The sequence below is a fragment of the Globicephala melas genome, chromosome 10 (genome assembly GCF_963455315.2).
Source record: "Globicephala melas chromosome 10, mGloMel1.2, whole genome shotgun sequence".
NCBI lineage: Eukaryota > Metazoa > Chordata > Mammalia > Artiodactyla > Delphinidae > Globicephala > Globicephala melas.
This window is the reverse complement of record NC_083323.1, coordinates 92255562-92278517: the sequence shown is the minus strand read 5'-3', so window position 1 is coordinate 92278517 and position 22956 is coordinate 92255562. Positions and strand designations below refer to the sequence as shown.

The 22956-nt window shown below is 45.5% G+C and overlaps 2 long non-coding RNA genes across 3 annotated transcripts in view; one reads left to right on the top strand and one right to left on the bottom strand.

Annotated features, from left to right (window-relative positions):
- The window catches only part of LOC132597917 (uncharacterized), a 56055-nt gene extending 50220 nt beyond the window's left edge, over positions 1 to 5835 (top strand). The window contains exons 5-7 of one of the 2 annotated variants that reach the window (XR_009565424.2): positions 885 to 1053; positions 2543 to 2608; positions 3068 to 5835. This is a non-coding gene — a long non-coding RNA (uncharacterized lncRNA). Of the gene's footprint in view, positions 1 to 778; positions 1054 to 2542; positions 2609 to 3067 lie in introns of both variants that reach the window. The other variant, XR_009565423.2, reaches the window with a different exon arrangement.
- Positions 5836 to 6339: 504 nt separating this feature from the next.
- On the bottom strand, positions 6340 to 19380 carry LOC132597909 (uncharacterized). The gene is made up of 3 exons (XR_009565395.1): positions 19318 to 19380; positions 16799 to 16879; positions 6340 to 6464 (listed from the first exon to the last, which is right to left on the bottom strand). It is a non-coding gene; the product is annotated as an uncharacterized lncRNA (long non-coding RNA).
- Between the last annotated feature and the right edge of the window lie 3576 nt (positions 19381 to 22956).

The following is a 22956-nucleotide window of genomic DNA, read 5'->3' as shown; positions in this document are numbered from 1 at the left end:
GCCACCCTCTGCCTGGACCCCTCAAAAGAATGCTTGGAGCACAGTGCTCCCCAACTGCCCGCTCTAGGCTACTAACATGAAAAGGAAAAAACTTCTATTATCCTTGGGCCATTGCATTTTGGGGTTCATCCATTGTAGCAATTTAGACCACACTGTCCTAGTCCATTTAGCCTGCTATAACAAAATACTATAGACTGGGTAGCTTATAACAGAAATTTCTTACAGTTCTAGGGACTGGGAAATCCATGGTCAAGGTGACAGCAGATTCACCGTCTGGTTCTTAGACTGTTATCTTTTCACTGTGTCCTCATATAGCAGAAAGGGCTAGGGAGCTCTGTGGGGTCTCTTTTATAAGAACACTAATGCCATTCATGAGGATTCTGCCCTTACGACATAAGCACCTCCCAAAGGCCCCACCTCCTAATTCCATCACCTGGGGGGTTAGGCTTTCAACCTATGAGTGTTGAGGGACACAAACATTCAGCCCATTGCACTACTTAATATATACAACAACTGTGGAAAGTAGGTGATGTCACTGTTTTATAGGTTAAGAATTTGCAACTCTGAGAATTTAAGGGATTTGTTTATTTACCCAAAGTCATGTGGATTTGATTTGAAGGTGGAATCATGATTTGGACTGGAGTCTGTCTGGTTTAAACCTGTAACTCCTCAAAGTTCAGGCCTCCAGAGAAAAGGAGGGAGGAGCAGATGGTTTGGTGTCTGATTCAGTTGGGACGTCCACTAACTCAAGCCCACATTCACACCACTCTTCCTGCAGCTCCAGCTGCTGTCCCCCTGAACTTCATGTTGGAAGAATGTGAGAACTGGAAGGGGCCTCGATAATCACCAAGCTCAGTGGTTTTCAAATTTCATTTTGGCAACAGAAACCCTTCTCGTGAAATGTCATTCGGAAGCCCTGTGAGTGGAACAGGTCAAAGCGGAGCTTGTATCTTTGAAGCGGGGGTCTGCTCACCTCTTACCCACATAGCCCCTGGAGGCTTCCTCAAAGCAGGTCAGAGAACCACTGATTGGGTCCAGCCCTTCATTTCACAGGTAAGGAAACAGCGGAGTACTACGTGTCTTCATCAGGGTAACACAGATGGTAAATGGCGGGGCAGGGACAGAAACCCAGGCTCCTCATGTTCATATTTAGAAATCTTTCCATTGCACTGGGTGGGCTTCTTCTTTTGAGATATCAGCCCTTGACCCCGATCCAAGATGCCCAGCCTCTTTATTCAGTAAGGACAGAATGGCAGAGAGTCAGAGTTAAGTATTGTATTAGTTTTGTTCCTGTGTCACAAATTACCACTAACTCCATGGCTTAAACAGTACCCATTTATTATCTCAGTGCTCTACAGGCCATGTAAGCGCAGCTGAGTTCTCTGCTCACAAGGCTGAAGTCAAGGTGTTGTCTGGGTTGGACTGTTGTCTGGAGGCTTTGCGGAATTATCCACTTTGAAGCTCATTTATGTTGTTGCTGGAATTCAGTTCCTTGTGGTTGCACGACTGAAGTCTCTGTCCTCCTGCTGGCTGTTGGCCGTTGGTCACTCTCAGCTTCTGGAGGCCACTCTCTTCAGGTCATTCCCTGTGGCTCCCTCCGTCTTAGCAACAAAGAACCTCCCTCACATCAAATCCCTCTTACATGTCACTTCTCTCTCACTTCCCCTTCTGCCACCAGCCAGAGGAAGCTTTCTGCTTTAAACTGCTCATGTGATTAAGTTCCGTCCATTTGGATAACCTTCCTGTCTCAGAGTCACCTGATGAGTAGCCTTAAGTACATCCGCTAATCCCTTTTGACGTGCACAGTAGCATCATCTCGGGAGTGACACCAAGGGGTGAAGGTCATGGGCCATCTTAGAAATCTGCTTCCCATGCTAACTCTGTAGCTCACATTACCTTCCTTCGGGGCCTCACCTGTAACACGATTTACCTCTGTGACCTCCTAACAACCTTTTGCCAAATTCTCTTTCCTCTCCTGGGGAGAGAAAACAGCCTAGTTATGTTGGTTTTTCTTTAACATGGTCTGTAGGGCCAGGGCAGGTAGTAAGATCTGCAGAGTGTGTTCCCAGCATGGGCAGCTCTGACAGGGTGAGCTCAGCACCTGTATTTCTGGCTACATGCAGGAAGGCGGGTGGCAAGCCTGGGATCTTGGAAACATCAGAAGGGGATAGGGCCTCCCTTCCTCTGGTGCTTGTCATAGAATGATGCGCACCACGATCTCCTCCCTTTATAGATTATTCCAGAGGGGAGACAGGATTTAACCAAAGTTTGTAGGACTAGCCAGAGCTCCTAGTTCAATGTTGTTTCTGCTGCTCTAGGTCAATACTAGGGTCAGCTGTTTTCTTTGCCAGTTCTTTGCTCTGGCCTCTAGGGGATCTCTATGAAAAGCCTTGCATAGTGTCTTCAGTTTGTTTCCTGCCCTCTAGTCTAGCAGGTAGGATTGCTGGTCGCCTTATCCAAGCCCAAGAAGCATGGGAAATTGCATATTCCAAGTATCATGCTGGCCGATTCTTTTTTTTTTTTAATTTATTTATTAATTTAGGCTGCTCCAGGTCTTAGCTGCCACGTGCTGGATCTTCGTTGCGGCATGCCTGATCCTTTAGTTGTGGTAAGCGGACTTCCTAGTTGTGGCATGCATGTGGGATCTAGTTCCCTGACCAGGGATCAAACCCGGTCCCCCTGCATTGGGAGCGTGGAGTCTTACCCACTGGACCACCAGGGAGGTCCCATGCTGGCCGATTCTGACAGAGCATTCCAGAGAAAGTATCTGCTGTCAGTTGCAGAAGAAAACTGAGGTGAGAAAGACAGGCGGGGCTGGAAAAGAAGATGCCAAGGGCAGGAGGTGGTATGCTTAAGCTCCTGGGTTTCTAGTTTTTCTGTGGCAATGGGTTTGCAACATGACTTTGGAGGACTAGACCAAGGTCTGGGTGTGATACCGGAGGCTCCAAGGCTTGTGTCAGGGGCGGCAGGGGAGGGATGGGTGCAGGAACTGAAAAGCCTGGTGGGTATGAGATAGGATAGTTCATGCTTTAAGGAACATCTACATTTGTGTTCTTTATTTTTTCAGAAGTGAGGATTAAAAGAATAAAGGATAGAGGAAATGAAGGGAAGAATAGAGCCATCAGAGGTGATGATATTGAAGTCTGATGCTGACCCAATTCTGATGCTGACCCAGAGAAAATTTCACCTGCTTGCATTTCCACTGACCAACTAAATAAAGGGCTGGTTAAGAAGCTTCGAGGGACTTCCCTGGTGGCGCAGTGGTTAAGACTCTTCACTCCCAGTGCAGGGGGCCCGGGTTCGATCCCTGGTCAGGGAAATAGATCCTGCATGCCGCCACAAAGAGTTGGCATGCCACAACTAAGGAGTTCACGTGCCACAACTAAGGAGCCCGTGAGATGCAACTAAAAAAAAGGAGCCTGCCTGCCACAACTAAGGAGCCCACGTGCCACAACTAAGAAGCTGGTGAGCCACAACTAAGGAGCTGGCCTGCCACAACTAAGACCCGACGCAACCAAATAAATAAATAGATAAATAAATAAATATTTTTTTTAAAAAAAGAAGAAGATTTGAGACTACTTCTCTTCCAATCACCACTGGAAAATACACATGAGTCTCCCTCCCATTAGAGACACATGCTACCAGGGATATCCAAGTTCTGCTGGGGAGGAATTTGGCTCTAAAAAGTCAGATCTTTTTAGAGCTGGTCCCATAAACCACAGGCACAGGCCCCACGCAAAGCCTTCCTCTGGGCCTTTTAGATTGTGTCAGGTCCTAGGGTTGGCAACACCATCACCTCCACCAAATGACTCTGCAAGTTTCAAATCTCCGAAAACAAAGGTCTTGGGAGGAAAAAAGTGGCAGAGAGATGGAAATGGACCAGGACCCAAGGGCAGATGCTGGAGGAGGTGCTGCAATAGCATCCTTTGTGCATCCTGTCCAGGTTCTCTGAATATGCCCTTGAGTTAGGGCTGTGGGTGCAGTGGAATAAAGACAATTCATAGTTATTGTCTTGGAAGAGGGCAAGGACTTCTCCCAATAAGGACCCTCTTATTGCAACAAAGTCTCCAGACTCCTGGCTGGAAGCTGTCCTAGGCCCACGTCTTTCCCTTTGCAATCCAATGTCCTTCCACCAGGCTGGGCTTCTGGAGAGCATCATCTAGACCCGCGCACCCCAGTCCAGGACAGTGGGGAGGGGCGGGCTCTGGTGCTGTTGGGGACCTTCACCGCTGGCTTCAGTCATCTCTCCCAGCTCTGCTCTTCCCTTTGAAGGGATGCAGTTGACAAGCGGGTCTATTAGAGCCTTAACTGAATCGTCAGCACACCAGCCATTAGCGGCTGCTGATGAGGGAATCCAGAGGACTACAGCATCAATTATCAAGTTTGACTTCTGGACGCGGCTCTGCCAACAGTGGGCTCTCATGAGAGTCTTTAGAAAATGTGATGGAGGCAGGGAGGAGAGGCATGTGCCCATGGTGTGGCTGTGCCCAGGATAGGCTCTTATGGGGCCTGCTCTATGTGGCTACAGGTCCCGGGGCAGCCAGTGCATCGGAGACAGAAGAGCGTCCCACCCACAGGCCTGCATGCCTCTCTCCCAGACCTTTACAGCTTCCTGAAAATGCATATGCTTCTTTGCCTCCCACAGCTGTTTCCTCCGTAAGTCTTGCCATCTCATCCGTGGTCTTCCTTAATGCCTTCAGTCAAAATCATTCCTAAGTTTCCCATCATCCACATCCATCCTAAGAGTCACCGAGTCCTTGGAATGCCAACTTGTTAATATCTCTCTGGACTCCTCTTCCTTTCCTTCTCCTACTACTTTAGTTCAAGCCCTCATCATCACCATGGAAATGGTCACATAGGGAAATTGGTCTCTCCATCTCCAGTTCATCTCCTCACCTATGTCCAAATCATTCTCTTCCTAAAAAGCCAATTTGATTGCCACTTCTCAAAATCCTTCCGGGATCCTTATAGCTTACAGGAGAAAGCATGATTCTTCAGCAGAGCATTATAGGACCTCCATGATCTTGGATCCTTACATCTCACCCTCATATTCCCTCATTCTCTGGTTTTCAAATCTAGCTGGAGCCACAGCGCACTGCCTGCCTTTCCCTAAAGTACCAAAATGTTGGGGTCATCATCTTACTTTGCACATGCAGATGTGTCTACCTGGAGGGCCTTCCCCCACTGGATCACGTGGGAAACTTGTACCTGTCTATTAAGTCTCATGTAAGAATTCTTCCTAATTCACCCCTTCTTTCCCGGGAGCCCTGTACATAGTTTTCTCCTAGCACCTAATCACACTACAATTATAATTATTTATTTGTCTCCCCTACTGGACTTTGAGATCATTAGGGACATCAGCTTCAGTATTTATTTCTGGAAGCCTCGGGTCGAGCACACGTGTCTAGCGCATCAAAGACATTCAGTATGCTACCATTACTACAGTGTGTGCTTGACCAATGGATTAGAATACTGACGATGTTTCTTCCAGTTCCTTTCATGGATCTGTATTGATGTGCATTTTATTATTCTATGTGGGATTGTTAGTTGTTCACAGTCTAATTCTTTCAAACCCAAAGAGAAATGTTTTAGCCGTCAGAAATACCCACCCTCTACCCCAAGAGCTCAGCACATGACCTTGGGATCCTTGAATATTTATGGAATTAAACTAAAATCTGCAAGTGTTAATTGAGCCTCTTGTTCTACTGAGGCCCTAGAAAGAGGTGCTTGGGGAAAATGTCAGACTGTAATAACCTATATGGGAAGAGAATCTGGAAAAAAATGGATATATGTCTATGTGTAACTGAATCACTTTGCTGTACACCTGCAACTAACACAACATTGTAAATCAACTATACTCTATTATAAAATAAAAATTAAATTAAAAAAAATTAAAAGCCTATGGGGTGGGACAGGGATAAATTAGGAGTTGGGGATTAACAGATACACACTACTGTATATAAAATAGATAAACAACAAGGACCTACTATATTACAAGTTATATTTAATAGCTTGTAGTAACCTATAATGGAAAAGAATCTGAAAAAGTATATATATATGTATATATATATGCACATGTATAAGTAACTGAATAACTTTGCTATACACCTGAAACCGTATACACCTGAAACTAACACAACATTGTAAATCAACTATTCTTCACTAAAAAAGCAAAACAAAACAAAACAGAACCCCACAGCTGTCACAACAGCCTCAGATGGTGTGCAGCCCTGTGCCCAGCCTACGTATGAGAAAACCGAATCCCATGGAAAATAGGAAGGGCTCATACCACACTGCCTGCTGCCAGGGCTCCAGACTCCCACCTGCAGTGACTACCGCCCGGTAGCCATATGTGGTTAATGTAAGTCAATCACTCCAACTGGGAGGGAAGCTCTTCCTGCTTCCTCCCATCCCCTCCATCTGCTAATGCTTTGCCATCCGGGGGATTGTCCGCACATCAAAACCTGTCAGATTGGACAAAACGAGATAACAACGCAGAGATTAAACTCTTGCCCGAAGTGGTAGCCTTTGTGCAGCCCAGAAGTCGCTTTGTCTGGGGACTTTTAAAATTGAATCACACAGTCTCAAAATGAGGACAGTTAAGCCCCATAAGAGAAGAGAATTGTTCAGGGTAGTCTTCACGGTACCTAAAGAGATACCCTTGCACACAGTAGGCACTTAATAAATATTTAAGAAAAATACTGCAAATGGTAGCAACAGGAGCGTTTCAGCAGTGTTTAGAAGGCCATGCCCATTCTTATTCTTACACTTACTTATACCAGGAGCACCTATGAGATGCTGAGCTGCTTTGCATACACTCAGCCCTGTTCTTGTCTCTTTCCTCCATCAGCCCAGAGGGGAAAGCCATAGCACAGCCTGCATGTCCTGCAGAGCGGGAGGCTGTGGGTTGCCCACTTCCTGCAGCAGCCTCTTCACCCTTAGTTCACTAAAAGGCAAAATTTCAAAACAGGCATGGGACTAAGGTGAGCTGAAAGAGGCAGAAATTAATTGTCCCACTCATCTTATTACAGGCCTTGCTCTAAAGAAACTCATTCTGTCAGCTTTAAGGAAATGGGAGTCTAATTGCCTGTAAAAATACATGTGTGAACTTTCTCCTAAAATGTATTACATTCAATCATATATTTTGACCTCACCCTGGGTGAGTTTATCCAATTCTTTCCTGAAATGGATGAAACAATGTCCATATATTGATATTTAAATCATGCCCTGTGGATCCCAATCTTTTTTTAAGTGAAATTTTGGCTGAGATAATCACAGATGTGAATGCAGTTTTATGAAATAATACGGAGAGACCCCCTATGTCCTTTACCCAGTTTTCCCCAATGGTTAACGTCTTGCAAAACTATAGTACAATATTGCAACCAGAATATTGAAGTTGGTGAAATCCACAGATTTTGCTCAGATCTTCCTCATTTTACTTTTACTCACTTTGGCATGTGTATTTAGTTCTCCACAATTTGATCCCACGTATAAGTTGTGTATCTACCACCATAATGGGATGGTGAGCTATACCATCACCGCAGGGATTTCTCATGCTCCCTTAATAACCACAGCCTACACCCTCCCCACACACCCCTCCCCATTACATTTGCACGTTACATGACTCTCCATGGTCTTTCCCAATTTGATGGCTATAAGTACTCCATTTTAAGAATTTATCAATACCATATTCACCCAATCCTCGATAGTTGAACATTTTTTAGATGTATCTATTTTTGTTGTTGGAAACTCTATATTCAGTTTGGCTTCAGAAACTCCTGAAAGGCCTTAATGGTCAGAAGCATCTTTCCTGGCCATCCTGAAATGTCCCCACTAGCATTCTGTCCCTATAGCTGGAGGCTTTGATTCCTGTTCTATGCAAACAACCCTGGAGGTTCTATCCATAACTTGTATATAAATGAGAAAGGAAGAGAGAAGTGAAAAGTTTTAATAAAGGGAAAAGGGTAAAGAGAGGGTGTGAATACAGGAGGATGGAGGTAAATTGGGGGATTTTAAGTGTAGGAACCTATCTTCATTGCAATTTGCCTGGCCTGAACCCCCACTGCTAATGAACTCGGATGATCTGACGTTCTCTGATCCAGGGCTCCATTCGGCCTCTCTCCCAGCCCAGGTCCTGGTGTCAGTCTTTCCAGGCACAGGTGGAGTTTCTGCAGCTGACTCAGGCCTGGGAGGAGACCGTGCACAGGCTCCCCTGGCTCCTGTCCTAGGATCCCCAGCCAGCAGAGCCGGGCATGAAAGCCCCACACCAGTGACAGCACAGGCAGCAAGTGGCTGGCCCCCTGCACCACCCATCCTGGCAAGCTGGGAGTCTGGCTGGCATCACTCCCGGCTCATTTCTAAGAGCTCGCTAGCTAGATATTTACTGGGAGGGACCCTTGGCAAGAGGAGGAAGCTGGGCAGAAATGGTGCCCAGGCCCATTCACCCACTGCGCTGTGGCAACTGAGGTGTATTGCCCTGATGGAGTTTGGTTTATGACACAACTTTAGCAAGCTTCTTCCCCAGGCTGTCCCTCACCCGGATGGCCAGGGGAAGAGGCGAGGCAACCCTTCCATCACCAGAGGCAGGATGCAATGCTTATTGTGTGTCCCTCACTCTGTAGCAAGGGAAATTTGATTTATTTTAGAGTTAATCCGTCACCCTCTGGCATCCTTTCAAGGTGGGCCTTGAGCATAATTGCAGGATCTGGATAAAATGGGGAAGTCAAATTCAATTTATCCCATTAACATTTAAAAGACATTTAATTACAATAAAAACTGAAAAGCATTTAATGTGAATGGGACCATGGCTTTATCTTCTCTCTGTGTTTTCCCCACCAATCTCTCTCTCCCTACTGCCATTGGCCTGTTGGAACTTTGTTTCCTGGTTTTAAGGGTTCCCATGAGCCTCGGCCCCATTGTCACCTTGGCTGCAGCAGGGGGAAAGGAAGTGCTATGTCCTCTCACCGCCCTTTGTGCAGACCTAGATCCACTCATCCCTGTCTGCATGGTCATCGCATTGTCTGCTCTGCTGCACTTTACTTTTCGTATCTTATCCCGTCCCCTCTTCCCTTCAAGGGCCAGGGAGTAGGACAGATGGGATGCAGTCACATCTGCCTCTTTCAGCTGTCCCCTCGCCAAGCCCTCAGTCCGAGCTGGACTGTCCAGCACCCAGAAGAGACACACTCGCAGAGCACCACAAAGCCGGGGCAGCTAAGGGTGTGATTTTAGAAAAAGATAGTATATTTCATTTTTCTCCAAGGTCACCAAGGTAGACAAGAAAGACTAGCATTTGGTCAGATTTCTTCATACTTATTTTATGATTAGGTATTGCTTTTACTTTTAATTCTATATGGGATTGTGGGAGGCAGACAAATGGTCCCCCAAAGATGTGCGTGCCCTAATCTCGGAAACCGTAAATGTGCTATGTTATACGGTCAAGGGAAATTAAGGGGGCAAGTGGATTAAGGTTGCTAATGAGCTGCTTTATTTTATTTTATTTAAAAAAAATTATTTATTTATTTGGTTGCCCTGAGTCTTAGTTGCGGCAGGTGGGCTCCTTAGTTGTGGCTTACAGGCTCCTTAGTTGCGGCATGCAAACTCTTAGTTGCGGCATGCATGTGGGATCTAGTTCCCTGAGCAAGCATCGAACCCAGGTCCCCTGCATTGGGAGCACAGAGTCTTAATCACTGTGCTACCAGGGAAGACCCATGAGCTGACTTTAAAATAGGAAGGTGACCCTGGATTATCCAGGTGGCCCAATGTAACAAAAAGGGTTCCTAAAAGTGGAAGGGGGGGGGCAGAAGACAAAACCAAAGTGCTATAATGTGAGAAGGGCTTTACCCACTCTTGCTGGCTTTGAAGATGGAGGAAGGGGCCACGGTCCAAGGAACACAGACGGCCTCTAGAAGCTCGTGAGGGAAGGAAAAGGGTTCTGCACCGAGAAGCCTGCAGAAAGGAACACAGTCCAGCTGACACCTTGATTTTAGCCAGTGGGACCTATGTTGGACTCCAGATCTCCAGAACTGTGAGATATCAAATCTGTATTGTTTTATATCACTGAATTTGTGGGTGTTTGTTAAAGTTTGGAAACTAATCCAGGCCCTGCCTAGATTAGGGGAGGAGAAAGATGCCTGGAGCCACACCATCATCCCCAGCAAACATATTCATTCCCAAGCATCTTCCAGGTGAAAGGCAATGTGTTGGGGCCTGGTCCTTGCCTTACATAAACCCTAGAGGGGATGGCACAAAGCAGGTGCTCAGTGGGGCTCTGGACAGGGAGTCTTTGGGGTTTGCAGGCTGGAGCTAGTCCAGGGTCAACTTTAGTTGGGTAAACTCGGGAAAGGTATTTAATATCTCTGAATTCCCATTTCTCCACATTATAATGGATATAATAATAATATTAGAGTTGATATGAAGAATGAATGAGTTAATATTTGGAAAGCCCATATAACAGTGCCTGGCACGTGAGAAAGGCCATATAAGTGTTAGTTATCACTGGACTTTTAGGAAAGTCTTTAGGGGCAAAGCAGCCTTCAAGGAAGAAAAGTTAGAGAGATAATAAAAATAACCAATATTTACCAACTCCTTCCTGTGGATCAGCAGTGTGGTAAGCATTTATCTTTATAACATTATGTGCAAGGATTAATCTTAGTTCCACCTTACAGGCGCACAAAGCTTAGAGGCTTAGAGAGCTAAATAGCCCAACAGTTGAGAGGCCGAGTAGGGATGCAAACCCAGATTCTTGTCCTTTCAGCCAGCACACTTCTACGACTGCTCGGAGGCGGGGATGAGCACATGTTGGAAGAAAATCGAGGCAGGCAGTTAGTTTAGTGGAAGCCGAAGGCTGGTATGAAGGAGGAGCTCACTGGGACCAGGCTGGGAAGTCAGAGGGGCCAGACAGTGATGGCCTTGAACAGCAAGATGTTATTATTTAGGGAAGAGAAACAGATGGACTTGTAAGAACATGAATCTGGCAGGTGTGTCGGGGGGGATGGATTCAAGAGAAGGGGATCCAGATGTAGACAAAGCAGTTAGGGCATCATCCCAGATGCAGAGGTGCTGGGGTAGAGAAGATGTGAGGAACAGGTGAGTGAGGAAAGTAATACAAAGGAAGCACTCCCACAGAATGGGAGAAAATATTTGCAAATGAAGCGACCGACAAGGGATTAATCTCCAAAATATACAAACAGCTCGTGTAGCTTTATGTCAAAAAAAAAAGACCCAATCAAAAAATGGAAGCTCTAAATAGACATTTCTCCAAAGAAGACACACAGAGGGGCAAAAATCACATGAAAATATGCTCAACACCACTAGTTATCAGAGAAATGCAAATCAAAACTACAACGAGGTAGCACCTCATGCCGGTGAGAGCGGCCATCATCAAAAAGTCTACAAACAATAAATGCTGGAGAGGGTGTGGAGAAAAGGGAACCCTCCTACACTGTTGGTGGGAATGTAAATTGATACAGCCACTATGGAGAACAGTATGGAGGTTTCTCAAAAAACTAAAAACAGAGCTACCGTATGACCCAGCAACCCCACTCCTGGGCATATATCCAGAGAAAACCATAATCTGAAAGGATACATGTGCCCCAGTGTTCATTGCAGCACTGTTTACAATAGCCAAGACATGGAAGCACCTAAATGTCCATTGACAGAGGAATGGATAAAGAAGATGTGGTACATATATATAATGGAATACTACTCAGCCATAAAAAAGAATGAAATAATGTCATTTGCAGCAACATGGATGGACCTAGAGATTCTCATACTGGGTGAAGTAGGTCAGACAGAGAAAGACAAACATCATATGGTATCACTTATATGTGGAATTTAAAAAATGGTACAAATGAACTTATTTACAAAACAGAAATAGAGTTACAGGTGTAGAAAACAATCTTATAGTTACTGGGGAGAAAGGGGAGAGGGATAAATTGGGAGATTGAGATTGACATAAAGACCAATGACCCAGCTGCCTGGCCCCATCTGCCGCAGGAAGTGGGGAGCTCACCACCCCTGAGTCGCCCTTCTCTGCCCCACCTCCCTGCAGGTTATCCCCCGTCCCCTGCCACCCTACCCCGTTCTTTCTGGCGCGTTGGGAGTTCAACCCAAGCGCATGCTCTCTGAACATTGAAACATCGCCCCAATCATCCTGCACGCAGCTGTCAGATCAGGATTAAGTGCAAAGGAACCGAAACAAGGAAACAAACAACCGAAACAAGAAAAGCAAATAACAGAGGAGGCTGCGGAAAAGCCTCCCTACCAGCCCAGTGATGAACAGAGAGCCCCCTTGGAGTTTACATCTCCCCTTCGTGCAGTTGCAGGTTCCGAGCCGACGTCACCCCGCCTGGCAGATCCCCATGGAGCAAACCCACTGGACACCCGAGCTCTCTTGGTTGGACCGTCTTTGCAGCAGAGTAGGGGGCTCTGTAGGTGCCATGACACAGAGGGTGGCCGACAAATGTGGGATTTAAGGAAAACAACTTCCCAGAGGATTTTCTGATGATTTATTTAAAACATTCAGTCGCAGAGTCAATAACAGAAGCAAAAAAGAACAAAAAAGTGCAGGAGTTGATAAAGTCATTAGCCGGGGAGAGAGAATGTCCCAGGGTGCAGGAGACATGATCGCCCGGATGGAGGCCGGAGTGGGTGGAGAACGGCACCCACACGCCCTCCACACAGCCCTGGGCACCAGGGAGCTCCGAGGAGCTGTTTCAAGCTTTTTGGCTTGGTCCACCCAGAGACCTGGCCCCGAGGACTCAGGAGTCCCACGGAAGAGCAGAGCCAGTAGCCTGGAAGGCAGAGCAGGATGGCTTAAGGCTGCAGTCGGTCAGGAGGTTTAGAAACTTGTAGGGGTTATTATGGAAGGAAAACCATTCCAGCTGGAAATCAGAGAGAATGCGAAGTGGGTCAGAAGGTTCAAGAACATGTTTCAGCACATTTAGACCTTTGGCAGAGGACCATGGGGCCGCTTGCTTCCTACCAGTTCTTTTTTTTTTTTTCTCTTTTATTTATTTTATTTTTATTATTATTTTATTTTTATTATTATTACTTTTTTTGCAGCACGCGGGCCTCTCACTGTTGTGGCCTCTCCTGTTGCGGAGCACAGGCTCCAGACGCGCAGGCGCAGCGGCCATGGCTCACGGGCCCAGCCGCTCCGTGGCATGTGGGATCTTCCCGGACCGGGGCACGAACCCGTGTCCCCTGCATCGGCAGGTGGACTCTCAACCACTGCGCCACAAGGGAAGCCCTTATTTTTACTTTTATTATTTTTTTAACATCTTCATTGGAGTATAATTGCTTTACAATGGTGTGTTAGTTTCTGCTTTATTATTTTAATGAACCCAGTAGATCAAGACTTTTCCTGGAGGGGAGCTCAGTGTGAGTGGTGGACCTCAGAGAGCTGCCTGCTCGTTTGCCTTTATGCCGATTCTATTCTATTGCCTTTATGCCCCTCCAGCTCCCACTACTTTTCTGCCTTATTTCAGACTCTCGTCTTTTTCTCCTGCATTATTGAAACAGCCCCCTACATGGTCTCCCCACCTGTGTTCTCATCACCTTCCAGTCCTCCCCCCTCCCAACCTTCCAGACTGATGCTTAGCCATCCCAAATCCGATTGCCTCACACAGCTGCTTAAAATCCTCCCCGGCTCCCTGCTGCCCATGGACGTGTTCTCAGGCTTCCTTGATCACAAGACTCCCCTGAGACGGTTACCAGAATACAGATTCTTAGGCCGCCTTGAGATTCTAATTTAGCAGATCGGAGGCGGAGCTCCAGTATCTGTATCATCAATAAATATCCTAGTTGATTCTCACGATCAGGAACGTGGAGGAGACACTGTCTAGAGCTAACGCTGAACTCTCGCTCGTGTGAAAGGTCTGTGTTGGGCGGCTGTCTCTGCACCCTGACAGTTGAGCTGCATCTCTGAGCATCACTTGTTGGAGCCCAGCCAGGCTGGGCTCTGGAACGGGGATCAAAAACTGAAGGCTGGTTCAGAATACCAACCACGGGGCAGTCCAAGCTCATTGTCAGGCAGACCACCCGACTCTGGGCTGGGAGAAGGCAGGTACATGGGCTTTGGAGAGATTTTTTTTTTTCTTTCTTTCTTACAAAAATGAGAGAAAAACAGACTGCAGGTAGACAGGGAAAAGCAGTTAAAAACCCATATTATATAAATAACTTGTAGTGTCCACTCTCTCCTGTTGTTCTGAGACAAACAGCTTAGTAAGTAAACTGAGGCAAGACAAACAAGATAGTAACAGCACTAAACGAGCTTGGCCAGGATTCTCCGAATTGCACGCATCTGAAATTTTCGAGCTCCGGATGATAGAACTGTGACGTCAGCAGTTTGCCTGAACGTCCTCCAGCGCTCCCTTTGGCTTCTCCTTCTGCCTTGGTTGCCTCCCTCGGCTGCCTGATCACTGGGATCCAGACACTTAGGGCCGCTCACCACAGATTCCATTTCAGCTGCCCACCTGCCCCACTCTCACCCCTGCACCCATCTCTATTCTCATCCCTACACCCACCCCTCATTTCATACCCTGACCACTTGCTTCCAGATGGCAAATGATCTGATGAACTGATCTCTGCTGAGGTTTCAATGCCTGATAGTAACTATATATAAGGTTACATACATATGTAAACACTATATTCCTGAATATAGTGTTATAGAGCTTATGTTTTTACCGGTGAACTGCTGGGAGACAAACCTTTGCTAAAGGTTTAATTTATGGGTGTGAGAAGTAGGAAAAGATTGTTATCATTTCCCACCTGTTGGCTTTAAGCACTGTGCTCTAGCCCTGATCACTGTGCTGGAGCAGAGTAGGGACCTGATAACCTGGCTCCAGGGCTTAGACAACAGAAAGACTGCTCTCTGACACCTGGATTTTCTTGGACCACTAAGTGTTGATATAAGCATTGTTTTGGCAAAGAAGATTAAATATTCCGTAAGATGTTATGGAAAAACCCCGAACGAACTTTTTGGCCAACCCAATATCTATTTAACGAAAAGGGTATCATTTAACTTTTATCTCTCTCAAGATTTTTTATTTAAATAATTCCCCAATTTAAAAAAATCCATGTCAGACCGTGGCTTTCTGATTTGGTTTGCTGATTTAAGTCTTAATAAAATACTATTACTCCTATTCTGCCTCAAATAGAAGTGGCTTACAATAAGAGTTGTCCTCATCCCTGGTGAGTTTTTTTTTTTTTGTCTCCTGTGCAAGCAGTGTTCTCAGGCACAAACCCAACTTTCCAGCTGGGATCTTCCCCTGTGATCTGTTGGTATGTCAGGTTGGAGGGCTCTTCACTGTCTTGGATGGATAGAATCCATCTCACTCCCTGTATTACCTTCCTAGAGCTACCATAACAAAGTACCACAAATTGGGTGGTTTGAAACAATAGAAATGTATCTTCTCACACTTCCGGAGGCTGGAAATCTAAAATCAAGATGTCAACAGAGGCATGCTCTCTCCGAAGGCTCTGGGGAGACTCCTTTCTTACCTCTCCCAAGCTTCTGGTGGTTGCCAGAATGGCCTGACTTGTAGACGCGTTACTCCAAACTCTGCCTCTGTTTTCACAGGATATTCTCCCTGTGTGTTTGTGTCTCTGTTTTCTCCTCTTGTAAGGGTACCAGTCATCGAATTAGGGCCTGTTATAATCCAGTATGACGTCATCTGAACTAATTACATCTGCAAAGATCCTATTTCTAAATAAGCTTGCATTCTGAGGTTTTGGGTGGACATGAATTTGGGGGGCACACTCTTCAGCCTAACACACTCCCCTTGGCATTTCTGCCCTCACTTTCAAGTTCTATGTATAGTGAATCCATCTAAATACACATCCATCTCTTCCTGTTTTCCCTGACTCACTCCTCTTTGTTAATGGCCTTAAGGTGTTTCCAAGGAGAGTAGAATGTTCTTATTCTGATTTTCCCAGGGCAGGGGCTGGAAACCCTTTGGCCAAAGACAGCTGGGGCAGAGAGTGGTCGGCGCTTCAGGAAACGGGTTCCTCACCAGCCTGCCCACAAAAGTTGACTGTGTTTCTCATACTGTTTTGCAATTAAGTGTGACCTCGTGACCAGGTTCTAATATATAGAATCTGAGCAGAATCATGTGCTCCACTTCCAGGATTGGCCCTTGATCACCTCCCATGCAGGATCCTCCAAGCTCTTTCCTTCTCTGCCAGCTTGAGGCAAATGGGCAGCATAGCCTTGAAAGCTGTGTGCTAAACATGGCAGAGGCGGAAGATAAAAGGAACTGGACCTCGGTGTCATTTCCTGAATGAGAGGTTCCTCTAGGTCAGGAACACCATTTTGGATCTTATAGGAGCAAGAAATACACTTTGATTGTATTAAACCTGGGGGCTGATTTGCTATAGGCGTTAGCCTACTCTGAGTAACCAGGGGTCTAGTCCAAGTTTATATGGCTACGTTTATATTAGTGGCAGAGACATAGGCTTTAAGGACCCAGTTCTTCTCACTCTTATTCTAGTACTCTTGTCACTCAACCGCCCCATATCAGTTGAGCTTCAATCGTTCCTATGATGCAGCATTTATTTCTTTGTGACAAATTTTAAGACTATGTATTTCTTGGCCTGAGTCTATGCATTGAAACACAGACATGTGAAGTCCTGAGAATCTATGTGGATACTGACCTGACCGTTTCTCCTGTGCATTACTGGATACCTCATCTATCACTACTTTTATTCTATGTCTTAGTCTGCTATTCTATGTCTTGGGCTCCTCTAACAGAATACCACAGACTGAATGGCTTATAAAAAACAGAGATTAATTTCTCACAGTTCTGGAGGTTGACGTTGGTAGGCTCAGTGTCAGGTGAAGACCCATGTCCTTCCTGGTTCATGGGTGACTGTCTTCTCCCTGTAACCACACATAGCAGAAAGGGTGAGGAATATCTTTGTGGTCTCTTTTTTTAAGGGTGCTAATCACCTCCCAAAGGGCGCCCTCTCCTAATACCACCACAGTGGACACTAGATTTCAACATGAAAATTTGGGGAGGACACAAATTCTTAGTCTATAGCATTCTACAGTTGATTTTGTGAGTTTATCCAACTATTTCCACCCAAGTTCATGTTAAACCCTCTTGTGCTTTTCTTCTGGTATCAGTGTGCCCTTCAGCTTTCTCTGTGGAAGACTGTTCCACTTCGATATGGAACTTCCTCCATCCAGGCCTGGGTGCTCTCATGTAGCTCTGTTTTCTCACCAGGTCCAAGATATTTTGGCCCCATTCAGAGTGCCCTCCTTGACCACCAACCACATGTTGATTTCCTAATTCTAGACCTTTCCTCCCAGGACCCTTCCCCTAACTTTTGAGTGTCAGGAACCCACACACCAGCTACAGAGCTATCGTCACGTGGAGGTATCAGCATCCGCCCAGACTTCCTGTTCTGGGGGACACTCAGGACTCCCACCGAGAGTGGATGGGACCACTAGGGCCAGCATTGGTGTAATGTGGGGAGGGGGTGGCGTTAGCCTATTCTCACCCTTCTTCATGGTTCCTAAAATAATGCTGACCTCTGGCTGCCCAACACTCCAAAGATCTGCCCACGTCCTCTTCTACCTGAGTGTTTCTAGGTTTGCTCTACCCATTGCTTGTTATACCCAGTGTTTTCAATCTCCTTGCTTTCCTTTATCTCCCCACTTTAAAAAAGTCTCAGAGCTTCGTTTTCTCAGCTGAATGCCGTGGGGCTATTTTTACTTCGCTGAGTCTGTTTGTCTCATTATTCTACTGTTCTCTCACTTGTACCAGCTCCCGGCTAAGCGTGAACATACCATTTCCAACCACTTCCAGATCATTAATAAAGCTGTGAAGGAAGACAGTTCCTTACCCTGAACCCTGTGTCACCAATTAGATGCTTCCCCCCAGATGGGCTCCTTTGCAATTTATCATTACCCTATGGTCTTTCAGTCAGTGTTTAATCAGTGAGGCTGGGTTCTGATCCAGGCCAATTTTCAACGAAGTTTCCAAGGAAACTTTCTCGAGACCAGTTGCTTTTCTGAAGCTGTCTTCTCTCTTGCAGCCCTTCTAGCTGCTCAGTTGGGAGCACAGAAACCTGCCAGACCATTTATTTGGCTCTAATGATTGTTGAGGGTGGTAGCATTCATCTCTCTTTACTTCTATCAACTTCCGCCTCTTGAGAAAAGGAAATCATCTTGGACTGCCCCCTTCTGTATTACAGAGACTGAACTGTTGCCAGGGTGGGGTTGGAAAGGGGAGCATATCTTCTACTCTAGGCAAGACCTTGATCACCAAGTCCTGCTTCCCAGACATATCCAGGTGCAGAACTTTATATAAGGGGACTCTTCAGAAGGACACCAATGCTATGGGGTGGGGTGCCCATGCTCAGTGAGTCTGAAGATTAAATCATAACCATTGGGCACTGATCATGTTTTAAGAGTTGGACCAGAGATGCCCATACAAATCTAGAGAAGCCATAGCCTGCAGCCTCAGATGACTTCAAGTGCGGTGGGGGTAGAATGAGAACCTAACAAATGGTCCCTGCCAGGAGGTGAGATATAAGAGGACCAGGATGAATATCAATATATTTGAAATTATGTTCCCTGGCAAGACAAAATTTTAATGTTTTATGAGTTGTTACCACTCTCAGCTGGGTTTGGCTATCAGAGAATGAGATGTGGAAGAGATACGTTTCTTGGTGAGTTGCTGGGTCATAGGCTAGGTACATCTTCAGCTACTAGGTATCACCACATTTTCCTCCAAAGTAGTTGCACCAATTTGCACACTATAATAGAGGAAGTCTGGGTATGCAACTCAGCTCCAGCACCAGGAACACGGGGGACACCAAATCTAGGTGGAAAACTCTCCAGCACTGTTCTTTCAGGCCATCGCTCAAAGTGTGGTGCCGAGGTGTCTACACCCCAGACACGAGGGTGATTAAGATGCAGATTCCTGCATCCCATCCTAGCCCTTCTCCACCACAGTTTCTGAGCATAAGTCTGCATTTTAAACAAGGATGCTTAGGTGGTTCTAAAGCAGGAGTTTTAAACCTGGGGTTCACAGGCACGCTAGGGCAAGGTTCTCAAGTTATGGTGTGCCTAAGAGTCACCTGGAAAGTGGGTACAATACAGACGCTGGAATCTAACACTTACAGATTCTTCTTAGTACGTCTGGAGGCGGGGCAGAGAGCCTGCCTGCATTTTTAATTAGCATCCCAGGTCTCTGTAGTGCAGGTGGTCCTGGGACCGCACTCTGAGGACCCCTGCCTAGGAGGTCTCAGGGGTTCTGTGCTCTGCATCCCACTCCTCCACTCCCACTCACTGACAACTTATGCACAAACCGTCCATGTATGTGCCTCTGTGCCGTTTTATGAGGACGGTCTTTTGTTTCTTCAGATCCCCAAAGAGATCTGAAAAAGAGTCCAGAAAAAAAAGTTAAGATACACTGTTATAGATGCAGCCTGTTCTTACTGGTTCCAATAATTTCTTACATCTCTGTGTAAGCAATATAGGGGAAAAAATGTATCCGCCAGGAGCTGCAGATGCTACTCCCTCAGGTAAGCTATTTGCTCCTCAAACGATTCATAAGCCCTGTCCAGCAGAAGCCCAAGGACAGGAGCACACAAAAACGCATCCAGTCTCCAGTTTCGGATTCAATATTCTCACTGCCCAGCCTTCAGGCTCAATTTTAGGGAATTCAGCTTTAAAATTTTTAAAAAACTATAATAATAATTGGTTTGTATTACTAAATTTGCTGTCCCTGGAAATACACTTTTTCTGATCTACCAGAGTTATCATTTCCCAGATCCTCTGAACTCTCTCTCCTGGAGGACCACTTCTGCTGTCCTCATTATTTAAGTCAAAGACAATCAAAACCTTGTTTTGAATTCCTTTTGCTGGGAATTCCTTTGCTTCCCTTTATTTCTGTTTCATTTTAAAGAATATCCATAAAGTCTCTAAACTTACTTCTTTGAAGCTACACTGGCTGAGGTCAATTATCTTCCGTTGAAGGAGCTACAGTTCACTGTGGCTTGATTATGGTCTCTCCTGGGAGGAATACATTTCCTCTGCCATTTGTATATCTTGACCTCACTCTCCCTGCCCCCCGCCCGTCGCTTTCCACCACAATCCCTCACCATCAGCCCCATATTTTCCCTCTAGAGCCTCCCACTGCTGATGGCCTATGTCTCATGTCTCTTCATCACATTTTATTTGTCTTTTACCACCCACTCCTGGTTCGACACTTGTTCCCTGGAATTAAGGGAGACGATGACTCCAACATTGTCATGCATTTTGCCAACGTGTCAATTTCAATCATTCATCTGTGCATCTGTCCCATGCAGATTAGCGTGGAACCACTACATTTTGTAGGAGAAGGTACTTTCATGATCCATCATGATTGATCTTATCATCCTCTTCCTCACTTGGCTTCAGCCACACCAGGCTCCTTGCTGCTTCTAGAACACAGCAGCACACGGCTGCCTCGGGCCTTTGCTGCTCTCCCCTCTGCTGGAACGCTCTTCCCCCAGATAGCCACTTGGCCCACACGCTCACCTCTTTCAAGTCTTTGCTCAAATGTCATCTTCTCCTTGAGGCTTTCCCTACTATACCTCAGTGCCACCAACCACCTCCCTGCTTTATTGACTTCTAACATTGTGTGTGTGTGCATGTGTGCAAGTGTGTGCATGTGTGTGTGTGTGAGAGAGAGAGAGAGAAAGGTATATAGTTTGTAGTTTGCCTGCTCCCACTAGAATGTAAGCTCCAGGAGGTCAGGGATTTCGTCCTTTTTGTTTCTTAACATATATCCCCTGTATTATATATTCAATACATATGTACCATATGCATATTATGTATAATGTACTCATTTATAAGTATCCCCTCTTTATATTCTATATCTAGAATATATCCTGGCACATAGTAAGAGCTTTGTATATAACTGTTGAATTGAATGAATCAATCAGTCACTTATTTCAGACAATGGTGGAATGAATTGTCCAACATTGCACGCTATCTAGGGTAGAAATAGGAAGTTAACCCAGGTCTCTATCACACAGTTCAAAGCCTTTCCTCTGCCTCCATGGCCATCGTTATCAATCACAATCTACAGAGCTCTACCCTTGGGGTCACTGCCCCTAGAGTGTAGCTAGGGAAGGCTTGGAGTCTGTCCCTCAGCAAGAATTAAAGAATGTGATGTTTTTCATGTGTTAAATGTATGTTCCTTATAAAAGTAGCTTAACTCACTATGCTTCAGCCATACTACTCTTCCTTCAGTTCTCTAAATCAACCTCAGGGCCTTTGCACATGCAGTTTTCTGGAATGCTATTTGCCTAGCTTTTCCTTTGACTGCCTCACTTTCATCCTTCAAGCCTTGGCTTAAATGTGCTTTCTCGAGAATCCACCCCCAACTACCCACATCAAATAAGTTTCAGTAATTTTTCTTCATAATATTTGTTACTGATTGTTTGTGGTTATTTGTTAAGTCCTTCTCCTCCTGTAGGGCCGGGGTTCAATCTACTTTGGTCACCTTCGTACAACAGTGCTAATGAAGGATCTGTAATGGACACGTCAGTGAATAAATCTATTACCAAATAAAATGCAAAGAATTTGAGGATTAGGCCTTACTTCACATTAGCCACCAAAGCCATTTTTTGAACACATGCCATCTAAAGGAGCAACTACCAGTGGGTACGAGCCAGGTTCAAGCCCACATGCGCTATGGTTGTTTATGTTTGATTCTGTTTCTAACTTGCCAAGTATATCCCAGGCAAGTGACTCGGTATATCTTCACCCAGACCCTGAAACTATATGTCCTATTGTATATGTGTGTATGTAGCATTGTAAGTTCCTCCTTACAAACTAAGTTACATCAAGCTGTGATAAGACTTACCTTCATATGCCATTCAAGCCTTATCGGGGTATCTTTTCTAATGTCTATCTTATTAGATTATACCTCATTGGAAACTATTTTAGATCAATGGATAAATATTCATTGAGAACTTATCCAGTGCCTACCTCTGAGAAGAATATGAGAGTACTAAGAGAATGACCCTGTTCTCAAGAAACAGATTATCTAGTAAGACAAACACATTTTATACACAGGATGATGTAAACGGGATTCTCCTTCCTAAGGCATACGTTAAGCAGGACAGACAGTAAGTACAATGAAATCTGGTGGGAGGAAAACAAGTGTGTGCTGAAGTCTTAAGAGAAGGGCTTATGCATGAGGTGGTATTTAACTGGATTTTGCAGGATAGGGGAGAATAAATCAACGTATTTATTGAGCGCCTACTGTGTGTAAGATACTGGACTGAATGCTGTGGGGGATACAAAGAGTCATAAGACAAGGTTTCTGCCCTTGGCAAGTTTGTGGTCTACTTGTAGAGACAAGACATAAATTAGCGGAAAGTTAAATAACGTTATGAGAGATAAGTAGCAGCTTAACACAACAGCCACACAGGAGATATCAGAAGGCAATGTGTGATTAATTACCCAGGAAATGCTACAGACAGTAAAAGCTTTAGGAGTTCAAAGAAGGTAGGCTGGGAAGGCTTCTCAGAAGGCATAGGACTTAAATTTGTGTTGGAAGGATGAGTGGGATTGGTTAAGAAGATTATGGAAGATGAGAAAAGACATTGTCAGGGAGGAAGGGTGGAGAATGACATAAAAGTACAGCGGCAGGGAAAGAAAAGTGTGTATCAGGAAAATGAATGAAACGGAGTGGCTGGAGCAGATAAAAACTAGACAACAGAAGAGAAATAAAGCTGGGGAGAAAGATTAAGAGCAGATCATGAAGGAATGAAAGCTGTCCTGCTGAGTTTACATATCACCCTCTGTGCGATTAAGAGACACCAAAGCTTTTGCAGGGGCATGATGTTTACGAATGATTTGCCTGGCAATGTGAAAAGTGGCTTTGAAAAGAGCAGCTGTTCGGGACGCTGATGCAGGTGTCCAAGCATGAGGCTAGAAGGACCTAGTAAGGG